At 52.0% G+C, this 27765-nt stretch overlaps 1 protein-coding gene across 2 annotated transcripts in view; it reads right to left on the bottom strand.

Annotated features, from left to right (window-relative positions):
* Positions 1-27765, bottom strand: part of Gdpd5 (glycerophosphodiester phosphodiesterase domain containing 5) — a 79308-nt gene that overhangs the window by 48204 nt on the left and 3339 nt on the right. For both annotated transcript variants that reach the window (XM_021167108.2, XM_029480154.1), the window contains exons 2-3: positions 25223-25307; positions 1558-1640 (exon numbers count right to left, since the gene is read on the bottom strand). The gene's annotated coding sequence lies outside the window, so the exon portion shown is untranslated. The remainder of the gene's footprint in view (positions 1-1557; positions 1641-25222; positions 25308-27765) is intronic.

The following is a 27765-nucleotide window of genomic DNA, read 5'->3' as shown; positions in this document are numbered from 1 at the left end:
CCTCTGCCTCTGCCTCTGCCTCTGCCTCTGCCTCTGCCTCTGCCTCTGCCTCTGCCTCTGCCTCTGCCTCTGCCTCTGCCTCTGCCTCTGTGCTCACATGGACTGGCCAAGCCCTGAGAGCCATTACTGATCTCAGTACTTGATCATCAGCTACTTCTGTCCTGACTCCAGCCTCTTGTGGCTACTTATCTGAAGCCCCAAGTATCTGCCACCCTGAACCCCGTGATAGGGACACAAGACACCACAGACCTCTCCCTGCCAAGGAGTCATTGTAACAGGGGACCTGGGTATCACACACTGGGTTAGACATTAAGCAGACGGCTATGTGTTTTCCAGTGGGAAAAACTGATTAAATGTGCAAAACAAGGAAAGAGAAACCAATCAGTTTTTAAAATCACACAACTAGCAGGTGCACACATGCATAACCTCAGCTAAGGCAGGACAGAGTTCAAGGCCAGACTGGGCTACACAACAAGGTTCTGTCTCTAAATCAATCAACCCCACAGCTACAGAGCTATTCCTAAATCTAAGCTGAATTCTGCCTTTGAGTAATAATCATTAGTTGTTTCCTGACTTATAAAAGAACTACACTGCTTAAAACAACAACAACAACAACAAAAGAACCCCTCAAATTAGACACTTTTCTCCTGCAATTGTTTTCTTAAGCTCCTGATGCAGGTTCCCATGCTTTTATACCATGTCCGGTGAGGGTGACCTCAGGCAGTGTGCAGGACCTCCTCCCCTGTTATCCCCTCCCCCATCATCTCCTCCCTGCCCCTCCCCCATCCTCCTCCCATTATTACTGCCTTTCTCTTCCCCACTGCATTCTGCAAAGAGAAGCAGTCTCTCTCTGCCTAGGCATGTCTCAGAACATGAGGCCTAAACCTGTCTTCACCTTGTTCAAAGGTCCAACCATTCTTTCTGGTGATTAGAGAGAGCCTTGATTGGCTGTTGTGGAAGAATTTCCCAGGAGTCAGCAGGCCCACCTCGGGGCTCAGGGCAGTTCCACGGCGCAGGCCTCCAAGTCCACCATTTGCCATTCCTTCCCTTGACTGAAGCATGGCTTTCTCTAAGCTCTCCTCTCTGAGGCCATGAGCTCATTAAAAGCCCCAAAGTGGAGTTCAAAGGACCAGCTAATATGAGCTATAGAGAGTCTGTGCACAGAGGCTGCAGACAAGCCTACACTGCTTAGGTTCAAACCCCAGATTTCCTACTTAGTTAACTGGGCAAGTGACCAAATGCTTCAGTTTCCTGATTTATACCAAGACATCAACTTCACGGGCTGTTACAAGGATTAAGTGCGCTACGACATCAGACAAGACCTAGAATGCAGACCCCGTCCCTAGCAAGAAGCCCCTGTTCTCGGCACTGCACTTTCCTTATCTATATATAAGTGGGACAGCCTTCCTGTTTCTTCCCATTCTCTTCCTAAGTTGCAGAATTCTTCCCCAAGGGAGAAGCAGACATTGTTTCAGAAGCAGACAGGGGGCCTGTTCTCTATAGCCTGTTTCGACTTCCTTTCCCTCACCCCACTTCCTCCCATTCTTCTTTCTTTACCTGGAAGAAGGTCCAGGCGGCTATGGGCTGCACTCCAGGGGTGTCCTGTCCACAGAGACGGTGATGTCACTTCAGTCGAAGAGCTGAGGAGACAAGGCAACAAATTTTAACTCCCACCCAGCGTCTTCCACACCTAGCTTTAATGAGCCATGCCCTGGTACTGCCCCCCCTCCCAGTAATGCTGCCCACCCCGTGCTGGAGGTGGGCCTGCTGATGGGTAGGTAACCCCTAGTCCCAGGTAAATTAGGGAAGCCATAAAGTTGGTAGCTGGGCCCTGAGATCAGGACACATGGTCCCATTTCCATTCCTGCAGGCCAAGGCCAGAGAACCTGTTCCTTGAACACCCATGCCCCTTGCAAGGCCCCAAGAGAAGAGGCTGAAGGTGCTGCTGTGCTGGGACACAGATCTTCATGCTTCCTCGGGAGCTGTGAGACCAGCTGTTCTTCCAAGGAAGCTGCCAGGGGAGGGCTGGTGGGATCTGGGGCACCACAATTATATGCCTGGGTCTGACTCATGCATTGTCTCCCTGAAGCTCCCACAGCCAGCAGGACAGTCCCCCAACACCCCACACCTAGGCGCTATGAGGAGAGACCGGCTATACAAGTAGAGGGTAGAGGAAAGGGCCTCAGGCCAGCATTTCCGGATTTAGAGGACATTGCCACCTTGCCTATTCAGGGAAACCAAGCCTGGCAGGGCCAGGGCCTTTCTGTGTCACAAAGAGCAGCAATGGCTGAGGTCTGGGCCCCTGTCAATTTGACAGCTCTCCCCAACCCACTCAGATCTTGGAGCCAGCATGAAGTACATAGCCAGCTTCAGAGTGGGCAGGAGGGGGTGGGTCCAGAGACAGCATCTAGACACAGACGCAAACACCCGCCCCCGCCACCCCCTGCCTGCCCCTTCAGTCCTAGGGATGTGACGTACTTTATAGTTTACAAAGCACGCTTATTGACACAGGCTTGTTAATGCAAGTCTGTAAACTTAGCTAGTCAGGAGGCCAAGGCAGAAGGATCAAAAAGTTCAAGGCCTTGGGCTTACAGAATGACTCAAGGACAGTTGGGACAACTTAGTGGGATATCTCAAATATTTTATAAGTTAAAAGAAGGCTTGGGTTATAGCACTCACCAAGGCCCTGGGTTCAAGCCCCCACCTCTAGAAAAAATGGAACAAATAAAGAAAAACACTTCTTTCTTTTATCTACATCAGGGATGGATCCTCAGGTTTGCAGCAGAGGGATGTAAACAGAGCAGGGTGGCTCAGACTTGCCCCCCCCACATCACACATACACACACCACATATATACACCTTACACCACACACACACACACACCACACCACACATATGCACACACACATTAAAATGCAACAAAATTTCCTAAAAAATAAAGCAGAGACCCTAGGAAGTGGGCACACCCAGCAAGGTGGCAAAGTTCAAATTAACCCCCAGTCCCTCCCCACCTCCTCTTTTCATCTACTGAGACAGAGTCAGGCCCAGAATGCTCTCAAACTTGAAGCAACCCTACTGCCTCGGCCTTAAGGGTTAGGATTATAGCAGAGTCACTCACATGTCTTTTTCATTTCTCCTTTAATGTTTTTTCCCCCACTGTGTAGTTTTGCTATGTGGAGTTTTTAATTTTTTCTCACGAATATGTGTGTGTGTGTAACATATGTGTGTATGGATGTTCATGTATGTAGGCACACATTTGTGCATGTACATGTACACACCTAAAGTTAACATGAGGCACAGTCTCTTATTTGAATCCAAACTCGCTGATATGGACAGTTTGGCTAACGAGCTTGCTCCAGAGGTTCTTCATCCTGCCTCCTGAGCCCTAGAATTACAGGCAGACCTCCATGCTCGCCCGCCAGGTTCACACAGGTCCCGGGGATTCAAACTCCAGGCCTCACACTTGCACAGCAAGCACTTTCCCCTGAGCCACGGACCCAGTCCTTAAACTTGCTCTTACTCCAGACTATGTTGTTTGCCTGTTTAGAGACTGGGTCTCACACAGCCCAGCTGACCCCAGGCTCCCTGTGGAGCTCCAGATGATCTTGGACTTCTGTCCTCCTGCCTCCACCTGTCAAGTGCTCAGATGGCCGGTGTGTGCCACCACTCACAGTGATGCGGTGCTAGGATTCGAACCTGGGACTTTGTGTGTGCTAGGAAAGCACTCTACCAACTGAGTCCCACAACCCATGATCTCTTGGGATAAACCCTTCAAAACTGAGTTGTATAAAACATCACTGTCAGCAGGAGACATTGGACACACTTGGGTATGGAGGCACAGAGAGGGGGCAGGGAACCCATATGGTCACCAGAGATCCAAGCATGGAAGAGAAAGTGTGATGGACCCACACCGAGGTGACTCAGCTGTCTCATAACCTCCACCTGGGCTCGTGGCTCCCAGTGAAAACAGATGAGGGACGGCTGGATTCGGAGGCCGCCCCCATGTCTACTCTGGTCTCACTGAAGCCCGTGCCCACCAGGCAGACCAAGATAGAACAGTCTTGCACCTGAAATAAATCAAGATAGTCCATCTCCCACCTCTGACTGAACCATTGGCTTAGTCTCTGGTCACCAGGTGCGGGGGCCAGGCTAAGGGTGACATGCCCAGGCCTGACTCCAGCCCTACCTTCACTTCCCAGCACAGGGACAGTGAGAGCCAGTGAGTCACTTGAAGGAAGTGCTGGGCCCCAAGCAGGAAGTGGCTCTTCAGTCCAAGGCCCCTCCAGGACTAAAGCAGTGGGGGAGGCTGATGACTGAAGGGGAATAGGTGGGACCCAGCACCACTTGCTAAGACTTCACCCTAGCTTCTTCTCCTTCACCAGCACCACTCAGGCCCCTGGCAAACGTGAAGAACCAAAGGTGTGTCTGCCCAGATGCCTGTCTGTCATCTGCTGAGAGAAATACATGCTGCTACTGCTGGTGTGTATGCATGTGAATGTGTGCTCACCTGTGCATGTGTCTCTGTGTGTGTGTGTGCCCATGTGTGCTCATGTGTGTGTGCATGTGTTTGTGTGTATGCGAGTGTGTGTCTGTGTGTGTTTTCTTCTACTCATGTGGTAAAAAGTGCATGGAACCCAAGGGACATCTTACAATATTTAACAATTTTCACTGTGCTCATACAACAGGAAATGAGATCCTCACTCTATAAAATATATATCTTTATTTTACATATTGATTTTGTGTGTGTGCCACAGTGTAAATGCAGTAGTCAGAGGACAGCTTGTGGGAGTTAGTCCTTACCTCCCACCTTGTGGGTCCCACCACTCTTGTCTACTTAGTTAGTTTTAGGGGTGTTAGATATTAAACCTAGACAAGCAGTCTCCCACTGAGATATATCCTCATCCCATACCTTTTTGTGTGTGTTTAAATTTTGATTCAGGGTTGCTCATTACCCAGGCGTTCATTGGCGGGCCATGTGACCTTGATCTTCAGCATCTCAAGGAGTTGAGCTTGCAGGAGCTAGCCAGGCTAGGAATCTAATTTTATAATCTTGTACTAATTAGGATGTAGGTGGTTTAATTATAATAAATGTATAATGACAACTTCTGCAAAGATAAAATAAAGTTTCCTGTTTTCACATTCACCCTAGTTTACATTTTTGACAGAAATATACTCAAACTTCACATACTATGTATGTGAATGTGGCACTAGTGGTGGTGACCAAAGCCTTGTGCATGACAGGCAAGTGTTCTGCCACTGGGCCACACCCCAGGGCTCAAACTCTGTTGCCTTTGCAAGATAACTGCATCTTGTTTTTAATCCTTTAAACCACCGCTGCCAAAAGAGCTGAAGTGCAGAGTAATATGTTTTGTGAAACAAATAGAAGGGAAGTGTGAATCTCAGCCCTCACAGTAACCTCAGCAGGGCCATCAGCAAAACAGGGAATTTAAACACTCTCACTGACTGAGGACTGGCTCCAAGGGTAAAGTGCTTGCCTTGCAAGTGTGTGGACCTGAGTTCGGTCCCCAGGACCTCCATAAAGCCAGGTGTGGTAGCCAGCATCTGTAATTATGGCTCTCCTGCAGTGAGGGGGAGGTGGGGTGGAGAGTATCCCCAGAGAAGAATGCCCAGAGGCTCAAAGGCCAGCTGTGCTGGTTGTACAACAGAGAACTACAAAAAGAGACAAAATGACAAAAACAACAAGACACTGCTTGAAGTTGAGGACCAGTATCCATGGTGTCCCCAGACCTCTGTGCTTGTACATGCATGTGTACACACTCACACTCGCGCACACGCACATTGAAAATAAATGAATACAGACACTCAATATTTTGACACTGTACGTCGCAAAACTGTCACTTTACACACGTAGTTCTGTTCTTCAAGGAAGGCGTGCTTGCCACGGTGGGAAGGCTGACTGCTTAACACCCCTGATGGCTCAGGTGGAGACACCTACACACAGTTTCACCCCACTGTGGAAGGGATCCTACTGGCAGTAGGTGACGCTGCAACAGGCAAGCCTCAGTGGTTCACCACAAATCCAGTGGCCGACACACACTACCAGAGCTTTCCTGAGTGTCCCATGAACTTACAGCGCAGACTGGAGGAGCCTGTGCTAGTCAAGGAGAAGGCTTTGTGTGAAGCAGGAGGCATGCTGAGGGGAGGGAGTGAGAGGTCTTCTTTCAGGGAAGGGAGGCAAAGCTGCCCCCATCCTCAGTTCCTGCGGAGCACAGGGCTAGACACACACGTGAATCAGCAGGCTTACTCCCTGGGGACCCCAGTGCAGCTCTTCCCACTGGCCTCTGGGGGCTCTAGACACTTTAGATTGTTTTCTCCTTGAGGCCACTACCCTAGGTACACACACACACACACACACAGAGGGGTGGGGTGGGTCCCAGCTTTGCCTCAAACTGGACATGAACCCTGATGACAGATGACAGCAGGGCCAGATCCATGTGATCATAGATTCTCTGACACAGAGGACAGAGGTCCTCTACAGCAGGTGTGAGCCCACCTAACAAGCACAGAGCAGTAGGGGCACAGGGCTCAGCCTATTCTCACTTTCCCAAGCAAAGAGGGGCCATGGCTGGGGCCAGAGCAGAGCTGGGAAGGTACACACCAGGTGCCCGGTGTACTGGCCAAAGAGCTGAAGCAGGTCTTGGTGTTCTCCCCTCTAGCCTTCTGCTGTGTGATCCCAGGCCAGTCACTTCGAGTGGGCATCAGCTGTGACAAACAGGAATAATTAGTACCATACTAAAATCATCTGACTTTAGATAAACATCTGTCCAAGTTCAGTTAGGAACCTGAGGCACTGAGGTTCAGAGAAGGAAGGAAACTTGGCCAAGGTCACACAGCAGGTGATAGAGTCTGGCTGGACTAGAACTCAAGCCCGTGCTCTTCAGGGTCAGCCTCTCAGCGGCCTGAGTCAGAAGGCAAAATTGTGGGTGACATCACTTGTGATGTCACGGAGGATAGGAGCGGAGTTAGGGTGGGGACCATCGAGACCAACCCAGGCTGACCTCAGCAGTCTGAAATCAGATTCTGGGGTTTCAGTCAGAACAGGACGGAAGGACAACTTTCTGTTTGTTCCTTCCTGAGACACGCTGGCCAGCGTGAGTTCCCCAAGGAGGAAAAGCCGAGTGTAACTGAGGAGAGACCAACCAAGGTCCTCCATGGCCCTGGCATGGGCCAGCGTCCATGTTGTCACTGATGTCCTCTGGGCTGGAAGGGAGTGCCACAGCCAGACTGACAGGCTCCAAAGCTGCTGGGTTGCAGACTCACTGTTGTTGGTTCTCTGGGAACATGGAGACACCTGGAGGCGGAGTTCAAGGAGAGCCGGGCTAGAGGAGTAGCAGGTGTGGTGATGGCCCTGCTGCCTGTGTGGCCCTGGAGCTCCCTTCCTGCACCTGGCTTAGGAGCTGTCACTCGCCACGCTGAGACCTGGGCACTCAGCACTCACAGACCTTATCTCCTAGTCCTGTCTTGTCTCAGAAGTCAATGCTCCCTTCTTCCCCCCCCCTCCCGAACGAACCCCTTACTCTTGTGGGACACACTGGACCATGTCAACCTCCTGATGGCAGGCACCTGGCTTTGGGGGCCCAAATTACCCAGAACTGATGGAATCCCTGTACCCCAGGGCACAACTGTCCTCCAAGTCAGCCCTTTACCAACACTGCCCTTGGTCCTGGAGGGTTACCACTGGGTCTGTCATTGTCTCCCAACTGCCTGCTGGACTGAGCCAGAGTCCCTGCACAGGGCTGACGGAGACCACATCTCCTCCTCCCCTTCCTTCCTTTAGCAGTTTCTGTTTCACTAAAATTCCTGAAAACCATTCTCACGTGGCTCCTGCATCTGGACCATGTGACCTCAGACACCTAGGGGTCCGAACCATTGCAGAGCAGAGGGGACTGAGGCACAGAGGTCGCCATCAGCTGGGCAACAGAATGGGCACTCTATCTGAGGTCTTCCTGAATGACAGCCCAGGTCTTGGCCCCTCCGCTCCTGTCTGCCCGTGGCTCACATCATTGGGCTGTGTAGGTGTCCTCACATTGCCACTGCTGTCCCTCCTGGTCCTCTGAGCTCACCTTCCTACATTTCTCCCATCGCTAGAGAGAGAAGGGAAGAATCTATGGGAGGTCCAAGGAGAATGATTCAGTCCTCGGACTCCTAGCTGGCTCTGACCCTGTTTTTTGGTCAATCCTTGTGAATCAGGGCGGGCCTGACATTCTGGGAATGCAGGGAGACTTCAAACCAACTCCATGAAAACAAGTTGTAAAAACACTGACCGCGGCTCCAAGCGCTTGGTTGGATGATAGGTTTGGCTCCAAGGCCAGGGTTGAACAAGTTCATCAGGAGGGAACACACAGAAGGAGAGACATAGGCTAGACTCAAAGGAAGAACTTCCTAGTAATGAGACCTAGGACCAGGGTTGGGTCTGGGCGTGGTCTCTTTGCAAACAGGCAAATCAGCATTCTCACCCTTCCAGGACCTTCTGGTCTGAAACATCCAAGAAACACTCTCAAGCACTGAAGGGGTCAGCCGCACCCATTCCCAGGCTCCTTGCCTTCCCGTGCCTGGTTCAGGAAGATCCTGGGCTTCTCGCAGCCTGCTGGATGCTGCTCTATAGACCTGAAGTCAGATGGGAAGCTGGCAGTGGGCAGTGCTTTGGGCAGGATAAAGGCTCCCACCACAGTCCTCCCTGGGCTTTTATAGACCACATTGTCCCTACAAAAAGGAACATCCCCTCCAGGCACCCTCCAAGCCTGCCACTGAAGACCACAACAGGTCCTTAGGGTACCTGGACAGCCCACTCATAACCTGCAGACAAGTTCCTAGTTGGGAATATACAGGCCTGAGTCTGTTCCAGACACTAGGCTCTGCCTCTGTCCCCCGACCCCTTCCCAGCCGTGTTCTCTAGAGTCGTGGCTCAAGTTCTTCTTATAGGAAGCTCTGATTGCCCCTACAGACTTCAGTACGCCTTCAGCTGTTTGCAGACAGCTTCTCCACGCCCTACCAACCTCCGCATTCAGAAACACCCAAAGCAAGCAGCACGTCCGAGATCCAGGCTGGCTCCTGTGGGGAGCCATCTCTCTGTGTCTGCTCTGACCCTCAGCCCCCAAGGTCGGATGCCTCCCTCTGTTTCTTCAGGAGCCCTTTATGAGTCACACCACTTTATTGCTACTTCCCAGAGCTTTCCCAAGAGCCCAGAGAGCACAGAAGGTGCCCTTTACACATCCATGCACAGCCACAAGGACAGACAGACAGACAGACAGACAAAATGCACAAGGCATGCATGCAGGTGAATGTTCCTACCGAGGAGACACACTGGCACCAGGGCATAGGCTTATGGAACACAGAGATGGGCCTATGAGACATGGACATCCTGGGGACAGAAGAGACCTGGATCATGGTTGTTCTGAAGCCACCAGTTAGGAGGACAGCAGATCCGACCAGCTAGCTCATCAGCCACCCCTGAAGGGCCACCTGGTCTGTCTGTCCCCTGAAGCTGTAGAAGGGTGAGGGAGAATCTATGAGGAGGAAAAGGCAAGGGCTGAAGCCAAGTTGGGACAAAGGAGGGCTACTTGGTGACTTCTGGCCCCACTGGCCCTTCTGCCAAAGCAGGTCTCATCCCCTTACAGTGGAGCCAAATTGAACAGAGAAGGGGTCTGATCTATTGGAAGGTGGGAGAGAACCAGGGTACACACATCACACACAAAGCTGAGAGGAACAAACCTGACATGGGCCCGATCTGCCTGCCCGCCCCCCCCCAACCTGGAATCTCCCAAATCCTCCTGAGTTCACTTTACAAGGAGAAGGAGCCCCCCCCCACACACACACACACAGTACTGTAGGACTTTACACCTCCTTCTGGGACCCTATAGATCAAGACTGAACACCACAGGCAAAGCTTTTCTTGTCCTGTCCGCAATTCACCTTTCTAGTCCCGCCCTCTGCACCCGAGGGAGCCCCCCCACCTAGAGCTGTGTCTGTCTCCAGGGACTCCACTTAGCTCTGAATCTCCTTCCCGTGGAGCATGTGTCCACTTGACAAACTCCTATAGATCCCTCAGTACCCACAGGAAATGCTGCTGTTCCCAGGACTAGCTTCAGTACTGGCAGCCAGGTTCCAGGGTCAGCACCGCACGAGTAAATTGCATATGGTCAAAATCACACCGGGCTATATATAGCTCTAGCTTATATGTGGTGCCTAGGCACTGTCCTAGACATTTCCTGTTTTGACTCATGGAGCCCTTATGACAGGGGCAGATTGGATTTCCAGAGACATCTGCAGCAGCACAGCCCATCCCCCACAACCCCCCCGAAGCGTCCTTCTGACATTTTCCCTCGGAGAACTGAGGTCTGTGTACCCATGCTCAAGGGTGGGAGAGCCTGGAAGTGGTGGCTGAGGGACACTTGGACCCTCTCAAGGCCATGCCTCCTAAGGGAACACAGCTGTTTTTTCCCTCACTCCTGAGCATGCTCCTGCCATAACCCTGAACCCCTTGGTAGTTACTTCAACTACATAGGAACCAGCCTGCTATGGGAGGGCTCAACCAGGTACTTTTGTTTGTTTGGAGACAGAGTCTAATTGTATGGCCCTGGCTGGCCCAGAACTCATTAGGTGGACCAGGCTGGCCTCAAACTCACAATGATCTGCCTGCCTCTGCCTCCCAAGTGCTGGAATTAAAGGTATGCACCACCATGTTCAGCTCTCAACTAGGCATTTGGACAAAGGAGACCCTGAAACTGTGTGAGGGCAAAGAGAAGCCCCAGTCCCAGTGATCCAGCTTCTTGCTGTTCAAGCCACGTGCACCAAGCCAGGAGCTGCTGGCCTGAGCCCATCTTAAACCTCCGATTTATAAAATGAAAGGCAGATGTTTGCTTTGCTTTGTTTTGTTTTGTTTTTGTTTATTTGTTTGTTTGTTTTGTTTTTTGGACAGAGTCTCACGTATTCCAAGCTGGAATTCACTACGTAGGCGAGGATGACTTTGAACCTCTGGTCCTCTTGCTCCCACCTCCTGGGAATACAAATCTGTACCAGCATGGTTGGTTTTAGGAGGTAAAGAATCAAACACAGAGCTCTAGGTAGACTTGGCAAATACTCTCCAGCTAAACTATATCCCTCTAAAATGGTGGCTTTTGTGTGAAATCACAAGGTTTGGTGGTGACCAATGTGTAGAGTAGAACGTCTCTCTGCTTTAAAGAAGAAAGATGTAAGGCACAGAGAGCTTAAGCGACTTGCTGGAGGTCACACAGGCAGTAAGCGGCAGAGGCAGAATTTGAACCCAGGCGGTTTCAACCCAGAGTCCCACACTCTTCCTGCCATGACTATACTAAGTGCCTCCAGATTTGACTGGTCTCCCACCTCCACCAAGGAGCTCAGGGGAGTATTTACTGAGTGAAGAAATGATGGAAGGGAAAGATGGGCAAACGGATGACAGGGTAAGAGGGAGCAGAAGCACAGTGTGAGCTTCCAGGTTCAAGAGGGGGACCTGGGCCAGGCTGTGTGACAAGCGAGACCGCCCAAACCGTTGTTGCTGGGACAACTTCACTCGCTACAACCCAGAGCGGCCATGGGGTCAGAGGTGCCTTGCCCACCATGGGGAGTCTCCTCTCAATCTCACCCTGTTTATCCCCTCCTCCGGCAGCTCTGACACTTGCAGAATTATACACGGGCCACAGGCTGCTGATACACCAAGGCAATTCTCAAACTAAGGGTCACGACCCCTGCAGGGCATAGAGGGTGTTGAAATGACCCCTTAAACAGATTTTCCAAGACACAAATATTTATCTTATGATTCACAACAGTAACAAAATTACAGTTATAAAGCAGCCACCAAGATAATTTTATGGTTGTGGGTCACCACTACATGAGGCGCTGTATTCCAGGGTCACAGCATTAGGAAGGATGAGAAGCACTGCCCTGAGGCTGTGGGCCCTAGGCATTGCTAGAGACTTGGATTGGATCATGGCATGGCCATTGACTGGCTGTGTGAACTGGACAAGCCTCTGACTTTTTCTGAGCTCAACTGACAGACGCACAGCCACTACTCTGGCTTCATGGGGGTACAGGTGACATATGCATATGTGGGTCCTATAACCCACAGACAAAAGGACATGCATCCAAAAGAAACTAGGCACTAGGAATGACTTCTGCCCCCACTCAGTGTGAGCTTCTGTGTGCCAGGCCTTTCCACGGGCAAGCTTCTGCTCTACCACTGAGCAGAGCCGTTGATGGGGAAGGACGCAAGCTCATAACAAAAGTGACCCTGAACATGGGGTCCAACCAGAGAAGTCCCAGTCCTGTCACAACAGTCACGATCTAGAGCCAACCCAATTATCCGTGAATGGGTGAGTGGTGTCAGGTTCATAGAAACAGAGGTAGAGCGATGGTTACTAGGAACTGGGGTCAGGGGACGGGAGGAGTGAGGGAAGGGAAGGGGAGGTGAGGGTTGTCTAATGGGTTTACGTATACAGCACCAGTTTTACCTGATGATAAGATGAATTCTGGAGATGGAGCTCAGGGGCAAACACTTTCCTCTGTGCATTAATACAAGGTCCTGGGTCCTAAAACAACCACTCTAGGGTCTCGCTGTACAACAATGTAAATGTAGTTACTACCATGCAGTTGTGGGTCAAAATAGCACAGATGGTATGGTGTGTAATGTGTTTCTTTGGTTTTTAAAGACAGGGTCTCTAGCCCAGACTGGTGTCAACTCTCTATGTAGCCGAGGATGACCCTGAACTTCTGATCCTCCTGTCTCCAGTGCTGGAATTACAGGCCTATGTCCACCACACCAGCTTTTTAATGTTGTACCAGAAATCAAACCCATGGCTTCACCCATGTGTGGCAAACATTCTACTAAACAAGTTACACCCCCCTGCTCGGTGTTATGAGTTTTTGTTTTGTTTGTTTGTTTTGAGACAGGGTTTCTCTGTATAGTCCTGGCTGTCCTGGAACTCACTTTGTAGACCAGGCTGGCCTCGAACTCAGAAATCCACCTGCCTCTGCCTCCCAAGGGCTGGGATTAAAGGCATGTGCCACCACCACCCGGCTTCAAGTTTTAAATATAAGATAAAATTTAATGAAATGCTCCCAGATTGGGGGCAGACAGAGCTGAGGAAGGGTACAGGGGAGGAACAATCAGGAAGGCCTCACATTTGGCACAGAGATATTTCAGTGGGCAGGATCTGGGCAAACACACATGGGCCTGGGGCCCACCAGGCTGAGGCTGTACCTCCAACCTACTCCAGCCCTGACTTTCCAGGTCCCCAAGGTCTGCCCCTAAAGTGATGCTCTTGACGAGAGCAGACCTTGGTCTTCAAGGAATAAGGGATTCCTTGAGTACCTACTGCATGCTGCTTGGCCCACTTACCGTATGTCCTGGGCCTCCTTCTGTCCTAGGGCTCCTGTCTTCCCCAGTGACTCATGATCTCAGAGTACCCTTATGGTTCTCATAGTGGAAATCAGTGCGGTAGAGTGATCACTAGAGGCCTGCAGAGGGGAGAGTCTAGGACACAGCCTAGAGGGGGCAGCAGGGACCTGGTACTTTGGTCTCATGGCCCTCCCCATGCAGTCTCTGCCCACTTTGTAGAAGGGACACTGACCCAAGAGGGTTTGATTTAATTCAAACCAAACAGGCCTATGCCTGGACCTGGTGTGTGTGTGCCATGGCCTCAATCCCCAGCCCCATGCCAGTAGTTCTGCCCAGAATGACAATGGTAGAAAAGACTCAGATATATAGCAAACCATGATTTCCTATAATCATAAGGAAAAAAATCTTCCCATCCAGTAGCTCTCTCAAAGAGATCCAACTCTGGTCCCCTCCCCCCCCAGTTCTTAGCAAACCCCCCCACACACACACACAAACACACAAACACAAAAGCACAGGGTAGGTAAGACCTTGGTTCCCAGCCCCAACTCTGCAGGGTCATATCAGGGCACTATACCAAGGATCCTCTCCACAGTCATTGGGTAGGGTATGAAGCCAGGACACCACATTCTGAGGCCAGGTTTGGCATACAGTAGGCGCTCAATAACAGCCACTACCCTCTGTTCTCTCCTTTCCAACAAAAAGACATTTTTATTGATTGGTTTGTTCCACTCGAAGGCTGGTTTGTTTGCCTGAATCGTCCCAGAAGACATTTCCCCAGGACACTGGGAGACCAGAGGCCCAGGGGAGAGGGAGGTGGGAGGAGCAGCCATACTTCACAGAAAAAGGAAAAAATGTCATTCATCCCCTGGGACCAGACTGTGAAACTCTTGTCAGCTGCCCCTCCACCCAGGAGAGCCCAGGGTAGCCCCAGATCCTGCTTAATAAGCTCCCTGGTGCCAGCCGGGAGCTGATGTACTCTGCCGCGCTTAGATCACCTCTAACCTTCTATTCTTAGCCAAACAGAACCTGCCTGGCGCCTGTCCCGCACTGTCCAGGAGAACCTGCCAATCCCAGGTGGCCACTCACAGCAGTGGGGCTTAAATGGTAGCTCTGTGGCCTGAATTGAGCCAGGTCTCAGGAGGGCCTCAAGGTGGCCCAGGAACCCCATGGAGGGGCCTCCCGGGGCTGGGTCCAGGTTTGGATTCTATGACTCCTAAGGCCACTTCTATATTACAACTTTATATGGCCAAGGCTCTAAGGTCCCATGAGCCAGTAATCTCAAGATCTGAGGATAAAGGATATATGGTTCTAGAAGTGCAAAGGTCTCGGAGGGCTAGGAAGACAGGCCCTCTTGCCATACACATCTGCCCTTCCCCAGTCAGCCGTGGAGGCAGAGGCTATCACGGGTCCTGATCCTGGGCCCCCTCCAGCAGTATGACACAGCTGGTAGACTCCCTCCCCCACCCTCCAATCACCCCAACCTGCCAATGAACTTTCCCATGACCCCCAGCACTAGCCATTACTGGGCAGGGTTACACTCAGTGTCCATCCCGTGCCTGTAGGGTCAGCATACCCCATCATAAACAGCAGTGAATGACCTGTCGCAGTCCCAAAGTGGAGAAGTGGGGTGGGCGGCCCCGCTGCCTTTAGAGACCATAGTTCCCTGACTCTCTCTCCCTTCTGCTGACAGCTTCCTGGCACCTCCTCTTCAAACACCCTGCTTAAGGTGGGGAAACTGGGGCAGAGAGAGGAAGATGGATGTGATGTTCAAGGTCACATCGAAAGCTGGAAGCAGAGCCCAGCAGAGTCCTCCCCGAGTGTCCTAGGGGTTGCCAGTGGACAACCTTTGGTCTACTGCCTACCACTGATTCTTCTCTGGGCCCTTCCTCTCCATCTGCCCCAAACTGGGGCCCCCTGGGGCATGGCTGTCTTCTGTTCTCTAAGTCCCCAACACGGTCTCTGTGGGACAAACTGGGAGCAGGGGATGGGGCAGTGAGTGGGCCATGGCCTCATGCCCAAGGCTAGCTGCTGAGCGCACACATGGTCTGTTGAGGACTGACCCTGACACGTGTAGGGGACACTTGTCAAGCACACCAGCAGCTAATTAACCAGCTGCTCCATCAAAGGAAGCAAATGAGGCTTACACAGCCCGTCCTCACAGCCTGGCTGTCACCAGGGCCAGGATGCCAGTCATAGTTGCTGGAGCCCCTGGGCTGTACCCCGGGGCTACGCCCCCAGGGCCCCACAGCCCAGTGGCTTCTGCTTTACCTCCAGTACAGCATATGGAGAATGTAGCATGAGGTTCCCTGTGACACCAGAACAAGGACGAAAGGGACTCCTTAGATCACCTGGTTAGCCTGCAGGGCTGCCTGGTGCCCCTGAAAGTGACAGATGCTGGGGTGATTTGAAGTGACAGGTGCTAGCATACCTTTGCTGTTGCTCTGCCCCAGGGCCTATGGAAATGGCCTCTTTCTTGCTGAGGGAGACCAGATCAAGTATCTAATGCTCTCTGTTTCTATGCTGCGGCCCGGAATTGGCCCTTCCCTCCTAATAGGCAGCCTACCACGCACCCTGCTTGCCTTGACAGCTCAGCCTGTGAGACAAGCCGTTTCAGCGGCCCTTTCCAAACACGGTCAGAAAGGCAAGCTGCAAACCCAAGGGTCTGCAGGCACAAGTATGGAACCCAGGACAGAACCCANTGGCTTTTCTAAGCCAGAAAGACAGAAGGTGGATTAGAGACGTGACTCAGTGGTAGAGTGCTGACCTAGTATGCCCAAAGTCTTGAATGCATAAGGCCTGATCCCATGCACAGGACTGGGGAGGGGAATGTGTCTTTTCTCTGTAACCAGCGTAAGTTACATTGCTATGCTATTACATCCTTTCAACTGCTGCCACCCCTAGGCCTCTCCTACCCACCAACCCACGCGTAGGGAACATCTGGACTGTCTCTGAGGGCCAGCCCTGCCAGCTGTCTGCTCTCCATTCTGCTCTGACAGGGCCAGGACACCATCTGGGAGCCGGAAAGGCATTAGGAAGGACCCTTAGGATTCAAGAGGATGGGATGCTAGGTAGACCTAACTCTATCCCTTGAGACCCCATCCTGGCTGGGGTGCTCTGACCAAGCACACTGTGTTGCCAGGCTGCTGGTGCCTGAAGTGGGTGCCCTGGGCTTTTAATGAAATAAAGCAGCAGGGGTCACCCTGGAGACCCTCTGTTGCCCTACTGATGCCTTCTTGAAACCCGTAGAGAAAGCGAGGGGATGTTAGAGTGGCTGTCTCCTGTCCTTCAGGTCTGATGACTCCCAGCCCCAATCCTTCATCACTGCCCAGAGACACCAGCTATATGCAGGCAGGTCCTGTTGGGCCCAGCCTACAGCAGTGCTGACAGGTTGAGGAGAGTTTCTGACATGTATTTCCCGCCTGTTCCAGAGGCCAGGCCCTCACACTCCTGGGACGGAGCTGAGAAGAGTGGTGTCTGGTCCCTGAATCCAAGAGACAAGACATCTGTCCCTGCTCTGTGCACTCGGACACACAGTACTTGCTCGTGTGAGCAACCTGTGCATAATTCACAGAGTCCTATTACTGTGGCCAGGATAAAACCTATGCAGCAGCCGAAGTCTGGCAGGAACCCCTGAGCCACTACCAGGGAACACTTGCAGAAACGACGACAGGTGAGCCAGAAGCCTGGGGTGCGGGGCTGGGGGGAGGTATACCAACTGAGCAAAACATACTATCTATTGATGATCACACCTGCTTAAGAAAGGAGGTCTGTTTATCTGTCTATCTGTCTATCTATCTATCTATCTATCTATCTATCTATCTATCTATCTATTCATCCATCCATCTTTCTATCTATCTATCCCCCATCCTTTTTTTGAGACAGGGACTCATCTATCCCAGCCTTAATTTGAACTTAATACAGAATCAAGGATGCCTTTGAATTTCTGATCTTCCTGTCTTTATTTCTTGAATGCCTGATTTATACACTGTTGGGGATTGAGTCCAGGGCTTTCTAGGTAAGTGCTCTACCCACTGAGCTACACCCCAGTCCCTAAGACAGTTTATAAAATGTCTACATGCTCTCTCCCTAGATCAGCACAAATGGCTGGTGTGGGAGTTATTATTACTCTCCTTGTTCAACGGAGGAAGAAACTGAAGATGGCAGACTGGGGAATCTTCTGTAGTTCCTACCCCGGACCAATCGGCACACACCAACCCCCCTTCCAGCCTGGTTCAACTCGCTTCTCCAGCTCCTCCTTGCTTTGTCATGAGATCTGACACCTTAGGGGAGCAATTAGAGAGGTGACCAGGGCTACCAACTGTGGAAGCAAGGCAAAAGGAAGGGTGCAGTTCACTGGTAAAGGTGAGGCCTCTGGTTCCTCCAAGCCCAGCTGGGGCAACCTGGAGGACCTCAAGACTGGAGGGAAAGCCTGAGAGCCTTTAGCCATTGGAAGGATCTGCCAGTGGCCTTGCCTAACCGCAATAAGGGGACTCACAGAGGAGAAAGACCCACTTAAAGATCCAGTCAGTCCACACAGGTCAACTGGGCACTGGCCAAGAGCTGGGGGGCACTAGGATGAGTTTACTTGGCCCTGACCCTCAGGACCCTCTTGGTCAGCTAGGCACCCACTCAGCTGATCCTTAAACACCCTTATCTACCCAGCAGCTGCTCCAGATGTTGCTTCCCTGAGAACATGGGACCCTACCCCAAGCACCCCACATCTCCCCTCCATGGCACCTCAGTATACATCCTCGATGCCAAGTCCAGGCCGATGGCCCCCAGGGGGCAGCATCCTGTGCTCTCTGCCCCCTCCTTCTGAGCCTCCCTTGCTCCACTTGACTCCTCAGACTTCCTGCAGCAGCTGTGAACCCTGCCCAGGGTGATCGGTCCTCAGTAGCTCCTAGGAGATCTGACACTAAGCAGGGCCTAGGTACAGTTCCATGGCACAGAATAAATGTGTCACCCGCCCACCCACTACCACGACCTGGAACAATTAAAAACTTGCTTCTTCCTTTTAAGGCTTGTATTTGTCTTTCTTTAAAAACCCTTAGTGGGCTGGGAAATGAAATGGAGGATTCTTAGTCAGACGTGTCTTGGCATTTCCCGGGGCTGGCTGTGTGCCTGGCCCACAGTCGGTGCCTGAGACAGGTCCGTTTGGCGGATAAAGAATCCAAACATCTCTACCTTCCACGTGTTCTGCAGCCTGAAGTTCTGCCATTGTAGCCAAGCCTTGTCTTGCACCAGTGTCCCCAAGATAGTCTCCAGAACACAAACCGTTCTAAGCCTCGCCCTGTGGCTTCTTGTGCCAGGTAGCCTGATGCCAACTTGCCAAGCATCTTGTCCCAGGTTCCAGGCCTGCAAACAAGCTTGGGTGCCTGGCATGACAGTGCACACCTGAAATCACAGCACTTAGGAGAGAGACACAGGTAGACCTGCAGTTCAAGGCCAGCCCTGATTATATGAGACTTTGACTCAAAAACAAAGCACACCACAGCAGCTCACATGTTTGGGAAGGGCTCACTGTACACTGTAACACAGGCAAAGCCTCAGGAAGGTTCTGAGTTACATGGTATATGTGGCGCTATGGCTCTCTAGAGCATTGTGGGGATTAATTCAAGTCCCTGGCAGGACAGTGTGTGTGTGTGTGTCTGTGTGTGTCTGTGTGTGGTCTCTATGTCTGTGTGTCTCTCTGTGTGGGTGTCTGTGTATGTGTGTGTCTGTGTATGTCTCTGTGTCTCTGTGTGTTTATCTGTGTGTGGTCTCTGTGGCTATATGTCTCTACGTGTCTCTTTCTCTCTGTGTGTCTCTGTATGAGTCTGTGTGTGGTCTGTGTGCCTGTGGTTTTTGTACATGTGTCTGTGCCTGAGTGTGTATGTGTGTGTGTGTGTGTGTGTGTGTGTGTGTGTATGGGTGTGTTTTCAACTTCAGCCACCAACCCTTGGTGACAGAGAGAAAAAGGTGATACTGTATAGCCTGCAAATAGAAGACAGAGGAAGGATATGGTCAAGGATGGGCAGAGGTGTGAGCTGGCTCTGGGGCAGGGACTTTGTCTGCTGGGCCAAGCATCCATTGTTAGCAAAGTGGGGCTGAGATTCCTCCCTAGAGTGTTGTGGAGATTCAAGGTGGTAAGACAAGCAGGAGGCAGAAGTCGGGTGCCAGTATTTGCTCTGTGCATCACGATTTCCCTGTCTTCTGCCAGAAGGGTGTGGCCATGTCCTGACCAAGCATAGCTACTGCAGAGGTCCTCCAGCAGGATGGATGGACTCTCCAGAAAGGCCCGGGGTACCAGAGGCTAGCTGGCTAGGAGTGAGTGAAGGAAGGCTAATAACAGCAGCCACTTAGAAAAGACACTCAGGCAAGCACAAGGGGGAAGACAGGGGAGTAGGAGGCAGCAGGAGGCAGCTTTGTGGACATCAGGATGAAGGGATGGGGAGACTAGAGCCAAAACATAGAGCTGAGCAGGTACAGTCATAGGAGCGGGCACTTGGAAAGGGGGCAAATTCTGTACGACCCATCCTTACAAGATGACCAGCCCACCTTGGGCAGGAAGCAAACCATTTCCCTATCCCAGGCTTCATGCTCTTTCCTGAAGGTTCCATATAAGCGACGCAAATGGTTTCACAGGTGTACGAGGCAGAGGAAGCTTCTGAGCATGGCTCGGGCCTTCCCCCTCCAGAAGACATCTTCATACACACTCACCACTTGGCATGTGTATGCATAGGACATTTTGAAAGTGCCTACTATGTTCCAGGCAAGTGCTGTTTGGCACTATAGACAAGAGGCCACGGCAAGCAGCAGCGCCACACAGAGAAGGTTCTGAGTAAAGGAGGCAGCAGGTCACTTGAGGGTAAAAGTAAGGTTTTGTAGGAAAAATAAACAAGTCCCCACAGACTGGAAGCCTGGAGGACGAAACCACACCACGGCGTGGCCTCAGGCGATTGATCACCTTTCTTTGACTCTCCACCCTTTCGTCTGTAAAGTGAGGCCGTCCTCGGTTAAAACCACAAAAACTGCACCAGGCGCAGGACAAACATCCTCCCCCTCGCTCGCTCAGCCCGCACAAGGTCTCCAGCTGGGTGTGTGAGTGAAGACTGCCTCTTCCTCAGATGATGAATCTGAGGTCCACCAGGAGATGGGAGTCAAGGTGGAGTCCTGGGCAGATCGGCTTCCAGAACCTACCCTCATCGCCTCCCTCACAAATGTTCCTCTCAGACTGTAGGGAATTCAGAGACATCGAGATCCTAGTGCTTTGCAAGGCTACACTGGTGTGTGTCCAAGGCAACAGGAAGGAATCTTGAGTCCCCTGTGATAGCAAAATGCTTACATTCCCAAGGCTTGCAGAACTGGCCTGGTCTACAATACCTGCATTTCTTGGCTAGGTGCCTCCCAGGAAAAGTAAGCTATACTCCTGGGGTCCCTGTAGGCCCTCCCCCATTGCCCACAGAACAGGGTTCTGCCTAATGTCTAACTCCCCTAGATGGGGCCACGTGGTCTCCAACATCTGCCTACCCTTGGCTCCACCCCTGTCAATCACCTGGAGGGTCCTGCTTGGTCTGAGTGGTGAGGGATCCTCTCCAGGGTCCCTCCCCAACCTCCCTGACAGATTGTGAGGCTCTCTAGCCAATCCTTGTATTAGCGTCTCTGAGCCTCTCTCTGGCTTCCCACTTGCAGGGATTGAAGAGACTATCAATAGTGTGGTTCTCCCAACCGGAAAGTATACACGCACTCCAGAGCCTCTGTGAGAAGTTAGCTGGGTAGGCCCAAGAGCACCATGCTGGCCATGGCCTGGTCTGAGGAGGGAAGCTCACCAGAAACCCCCGCCTGACCTCAAATGCAAGGCCATTCCTTGGAGCTTCAGCCTGAATAGTGATTTATTCAGATCCCACCACCCCTAGCTACTGGAGAACCTTTACCTACTCTATGCTCAGGCTGTCTGGGGACCAACAATAAGAAAATGGCCATGAAGCCAAATTGCATGGCTTCACTAGGAAGACCTAATGCAGATACCCTCTAGGTCCTCTGTGGGTGAAGGAGGTTGCTAAGTAGCCTCAGGCTGCCCTCACGGTAAGATAGGCAGCCACCAGCATGCAGGCTTCTAGCTTTAGCCCAAGGCCCTCTCCTTTGCCCCAGAACTATACCTTTTAGTGTGAGTAGCTAGGGCAATTCACACACAAACTCCCCATCCTGGCTCTGCTATCGACTGCTGGGACCCCAAGCTCCAGGGTAGAAACTGGCAGGCCCAGTTCCCTGCTTGTCTGCTCAGTTCCCCGCCTCGCTGTAGTTACTGTTGGGCACATGAGGATGGAGGATGGGCTAACTCTGCCTCTGCACAGTCTCCAGACAAGATGAGAAAAAGACCGGTTGCAGAACAATGGACTTCAGTTAGATGCCTGAAAGAACTTCCTGGAGAGGTATTAAGGATGACACAGAGAAGGAGCTGGGTGAGGGTGGCTGTAGAACTTCCTGTGAAATATAAGACACTGTCTTTATCCATTATGTCATTGCCTTTGGACAGCCTGGACAGTACAGGTTGCTATACCAGACTCACGGGCATGCTGCGAACGCTCAGCCTGGTTTCCCGAGGAGCTCAAAGTCTTTCGGTTCTGCTCAGAGAGACAGAGGTGGGACTAAAAGTGAGGACAGACACTGCAGTCCACATTCCTCCCTCTGCAAGATCACCCCTGAGCACTGAGACACTACTGTCTCTGATGCTCAGGTGTGAGCTTTGAGTGGGGGGTTGTGGGGAGGTGGAGGCAGGAGGCAGAGCAGGGGCAGGGCAGGATGAGGGTGCTCCCTGGTGATTGGCTGCAAGGGCTCTGTGTTCTAGGCCTGTCAGGCTCCTCCGTAGACATCATCACCGTCTCATGGGCCCTCCTGGCATTTCCATGCCAGGTACCCAGCCACATCTCCTGTACTGTTGCTTAACTAGGCTCCTCCCACTCGAGAGTCAGACTTTTACACCAAAACACCCGCTCTCTGCTTGGAAATAGCCCTACATGCTTCCCACTGCCTCCATCACGAGTGATAACTCTCTACCATAGCCTGTAGGATCCATATTCCCTTATTGGCCTTCAGGAGACTGGGAGCTCCTGAGCCCAGGGAAGCAAGGCCTGAATAAGGATCAGAGAATAGTGGTGGCACTTATCAACTCTAGGGAACACTGAACAAAGCCAACCAGAGGGCTGGCTTTGAGCGTGCAGAGGCCTCTATGTGCCTGCCATCAGTATCTTCATAAACGTCACTCACGGAGAGATAAGGCAAGGCCTCTCTGGAACCCATTCATCCCAACTTGCGGGGAGAGGCAAAGATGGAGAGGAGGTGGCCCCAGAATCCTTTGAGAAGAATGTAATAGTCAAGGTGCTTTGGCATGGTGTGTGTATGGGGGGAGGGGGAGCTTATTTGTCAGGCTTTGCTTGACTGCCCAACAGTCTCATTCACGTAGAAGAATCCTGCTCAAAGACAAAATTACTCACCCGTTGTCACCTCACAGTGAGTGACAAAGCTGAGACTAAAAGTGCAGACTTTGGTGTCCCTAAACCCATTGGCTCCTCTGCACTACAAACTGGATTGATTCTGCCACCAACATAGGGGGTTGACTCCAGTGGGGTCACCTGCTGGTGAGGGCTTGCACAGAGGCCTCTGATGTCCCCTCCACACCCTCCCCTCACTGAAAACAAAACACCCCTCTGACATTCTCCAGCTCTCCCAGGTGGGACCAGGGCCTGGTGAGCAGGGCAGTGGGGTGCAGGGCTTTGAAAACAAGCAGGCTCAGACAAGGCTCCATTGTTACAGGGAGCCTGACACTTTGACCACTAAAACAAAACCAAGCAAATGGAGAGCTGACTGCCACGGAAAAGGGGAGATGGTGGGGTGCTGGAGAGATGGCTCAGTGGTTAAGAACCCTGGCTGCTCTTCCAGAGGACCAGGGCTCGATTCCCAGCCCCCACATGGCAGCTCAAAGCCATCTACAACTCCAGGCCCAGGGGACCTGACATCCTCTTCTGACCTCTGTAGGGACTAGGCGTGCATAGACATACAAGCAGATAAAACACACACACAAAGTAAATACAATGTAAAACAATGAGCAGAAGCCCAAGCCTAGGGACTCCAACCCAGCCCCCACACCTAGAAACCTGGTACAAGCAGGTGGCTGGGCCAGGGACTCCAGGGACTGAGTCCAGCCAGGCTCTGCTGCTGCTGCTGCAGCTGTGACCTTTCACTGCACACTGGTGATGTGACCTTTCAGGCACGCACATTCCATGCATGGCCTCATCTTAGACATAGATTATTTCTACCTCCATCCATTCTTCAGATGAGGAAACTGAGGCTGGAAAAAGACACCAGGAGAGCCCTGTCTGTCAGACTGAGGGTCTTCCCACCTGTTGCTTCTCTACTCAAGAAGTCCCAGGCCAGACAGTGTGGCCGGGAGCTGCTCCTCAAATGGGGAGCCTGTGAGATGCTCTAGGCGGCATGTGAAGGCCACAGGCAAGTCTCAGGTGCCCCACACTGGAAGCTCCCGAAGCTCTGATTATAGAGTCCAGCCTTTGCCTCGAGAACAATGAGCCCAGGCTTTCCCAAGCTGCACAGAGTTTCTCAGAAGGCCAGGAGCTACTGCAGCCAAACCCATCTCCGGAACCTCATTAGGAAACGAAGGGACTTTAATACTCTGATCTCATGTTCAAGGGGGCAGAGTGTCCTTAACCTTTACCGCCAATCCTAACGAAGACAAGCACAAGGGTGCCCTGACCTCAAGGTGCCTCTGGGTGAGCGTCTTTAGGGGGGTACGGAGGACCTGACTCCCTTTAGGTAGGAAAGAACTTTTTCTTTGAGCCTCTTGGGAAGGGTGGATGCTTTGAGGGCGTGACACTTCTTTTTCTTCTACCTCTTTCTTCTTTTGTTTTTGATCTTTGTTTGTTTGTTTTTTGAGACGGGGTCTCTCCACAGAGCACTGGTTGTCCTGGAACACAACTATGCTGATCAGACTGCTCTTGAGCTCACAGGGATCTGCCTGACTCTGCCCCTCGAGTGCCGTGAGTGATTAGACTCATGCACTCCAGGCCTCACTAGGGCATTTTTTTCAGAGTCTACTCATTCGCAAGCCGGACAGCTACAGGGGAAAAGCCAGGGACCCTCACTGCTTCTCTGTGAGCCAGAAGATAAAACAGCTTCAAGGAAGCCTGCCCCCAGCTTGGGAAAGGCTAGGCCTCTTGGGCAAATGGCCTATACTTCCTCCTAACATGCCTTTGGGCACTCCTGTTGTGGAGGGAGGGAGGATGGTCTACAGAGGTTAAAGGTCCTGGCTACCCTTAGGAAGGAAGACAGAAGCCCAGCTCTGAAACACTGCCTCTAAGAAGCCTCTCCTAATGTCTGGGCAGCCCAGCCCTGGCCTACCTAGTGACATTCTGCACTGTCATTGCTTCTGTGTCCTCCTCTCCCTCCCAAGCTGTTCATTCATACTGCAGAGCAACTGTCCTTGGCCTGGGACCTACTCCAGCATCCCTGAGCACCTGTTTCCTCCCAGCCACCTGCGAGGTGCCAGTGACATGGACAACAATGGTTTACCATTCAGATTGCTCACTGTGTGCCTGGGCTTTGTGTGTGCATGTATGGTGCTAGTGACTGAACCCAGGACCTTATGTAGATTTGGTAGGTTCTCCACCTCTGAGCCAGGCTGTGCTGGGCCTTTTGAGTTCCTTACGTGTAGCATCTATGTCATCCTCACAAGATCCCTGGGAAGGAGGTGATGTAGTGCATGGGTCCCATTTTACAGATGAGGTGACTTTTCTCAGCTGCATGGGTGGGATCAGCCCAGACGGAGGCACCCACTTTCAGCACCCACATGTTTACCTGTGCTCCGTGTGTTTCCTCCACAGCCCACGGTCTCCAGTGGTGTCACCTGTCGGTGGATGAAGAATGTGGTAATGCTACCTCCCTGTTTAAAAAAAAAAAAAAAAAGATCAGTGCTTGCTTGTTCTGTATCCATTGGCTGGATCCCAATGGCTTGTCCCAATTGGGTCACTGCTGCTGCAGTGTTTGAGAGGAGACACCTAGGTCCCCAGACATCTCAGTCCTACTCCCTACCCCAATCCCAGCTCAAGGCCCCACCCAGGCCAAAAACCCTGCTCATGCTTACACATGGCTGTGCCCTGGAAAGGGGCTGGGGGCAGCACCTTCCATCTAAATCCACTCAAGAGCCTCCTCCAGGAAGTCCTCCCTGCCACACCCTAGCTCCAGTTACTGGGCTCTTCAGTTTGCTTCTTACAGAGCCATTCGTTCACGAGGCCAAAGAGGGAAAGGCAAGAGGGTTCACTGAGAGAGTGCCTGCCTGTGTGCCAGACCTCAGCAGGTACCCGCTCTGCATCTCACTAAACCTCATACCTTGCTATTATCAGCTCATCTTATAGATAAGAAAATAGGCGCCAGCGTTGAAAGACTTGTGCCAGGGGCCACTTGCCTCCTCTGTCCTAGGACAGCTTCTTTGTGCCAAACACAATGATAGGCATTCAGGAGAGGGGTTCTGCAGGTTTGCCAGCAAGCAGATAGATCTATCCTCTCCCTAGGCTAGTCAGTGAACAGGGGCCATGGGCCAGTAACAGAGGAGGGCAGGGCTCTACCTGTTTGAGAGGAATCCCAAGGGCCTCTGGGAAGGAGCACCTCTAGGCTTAGAAGGAGTCTACCAATCCTCCCCTAACCACAACAGAACAGCAGGCAAGCATGGCCCACAAAGACCTGGCGCCCAACAGGCAGCAAAGCAAGGAGAAGCCAGCTGCCCTGCCAACGACCCCATCGTGGCCGGGCCAGCTGGCCTCTAGTCCTGCCAACCTGGCCTAGCCCCGCCAGCTCTCAATCATGGCTAATGACCATGCTGCCTGCAGTCTAGGCCACCACCCTCCTTCAAATGACCACAGTGCTCCTGGCCCAGATATCAGCTAGGCCAAAATCACAGCTGTCTGTCCCACCACATCCTTCAGCCCTGTGCTGTGGCCTCTTCTTCTTGCCAGGGTCATGAAGGACACTGCAGAAGACCTGAGACATGGGATGCTGGGACACTGACAAGAGGGACTGACTCACTGAAAGCAATATACCTGCCAGCCAGCACAACCCAGGGCCAGGGTTCCTTCCTGGGCTCTTCATTCCGTCCAGCACAGCCATACCCTGGCCTAGGGAAGAAGACTTGAGGCTAGGCTTGTCACATGCAAAGAATGCTTTCCAGGTACAGGGTGGAGTTGAGGACAGAAAACATCTCCTAAAAGCTGGCTAAGTGTCAGCTTTCATTCAGAGAGGAGCACAGATTTCCAGTTCAAATGGATGCAGGCCTGATTCTCAGTTCCCTGATGTTTAGCTATAAGGATTTGGGCAAGACAGAGAGTACCTCCATGAGCTCCAGTTTCCGGGAAAAACCAGCCGTTTTGTAGTTACCATGATGACAGTATCTAAAGTGCTTGACACATTGTGTCAAGCGTCCTAAGTAGTAAGGGTATCAGCTATTACCAGCATCGCCATGACAATAGAAGTAAATGTACGGGCATTTCCTAAAATATTATGACTTTTATCAGTAGATGTTTACTGTGATGTGGTAAACATTCATAGATGCCACCCCAGAAGGGTGGCCAATCCAGGAATATTTGAGGGTGGGATCGGTGACCCAATTGGGCCAAAGCAGAGAAAGTGAGAAGAAAGGGGGCAGGGATGTGGCTCGTACTGTCCCACAAGCACAAGGGTAGATGGGTGTCCACATGTGGTGTGTTAAGTAGACAGTGATGACCAAGGAGCCTGAAGCCCCATTAGTGGCTGACTATGGCTGCCAAGGCCACACCCAAGGCCTGGTCTGGTCTCACCGTCACAGAGGGGCTCTAAACAGAGCCTCCATTTCTCTCCCACCCAATTGCTCAGCCCTCTCTGAATATGAATCACTACCCCAGTATTACTGTTCCAGAATTCTCCTCCCTGCTCCACCTACCATACCATTTCATTCCCTAGCACACACTGACTCCCCTGTGTGCTCACACTGAAGCAGTCCTTTACTGTCCACCATGCATGCCTGACATTTTGCTTAGGTGACCCTATGGTCACCCATGGTGAACTTGAGAAACAAGCCTCACTATGCTATGGTCAGGTGTCTTGGCCTCTAGCCTCACTGTGAGCAGGTGGTACAAGCAAAATTCCCTAAAGACCTCCCTGGCCGCCCCCACCCCTCGCCCTTCCCCAACACCTCTGGAATCAGAGACCTGCAGCTTGATCCTAGCTGAGCTATTTTGACTATTTTGGTTGCCTGTAGGTACCCCTGCCCCATCCCCCAACAGTACAGAGCTAGGAGGATAACAGGTCCTTCTCTCCTTGTGTTGTTCCACCTCTCTCTCTCTCTCTCTCTCTCTCTCTCTCTCTCTCTC

The sequence above is a fragment of the Mus caroli genome, chromosome 7 (assembly GCF_900094665.2).
Source record: "Mus caroli chromosome 7, CAROLI_EIJ_v1.1, whole genome shotgun sequence".
NCBI classification, from domain to species: domain Eukaryota; kingdom Metazoa; phylum Chordata; class Mammalia; order Rodentia; family Muridae; genus Mus; species Mus caroli.
Note: the sequence above shows the minus strand (reverse complement) of the source record. Positions and strands in the feature narration are given on the sequence as shown.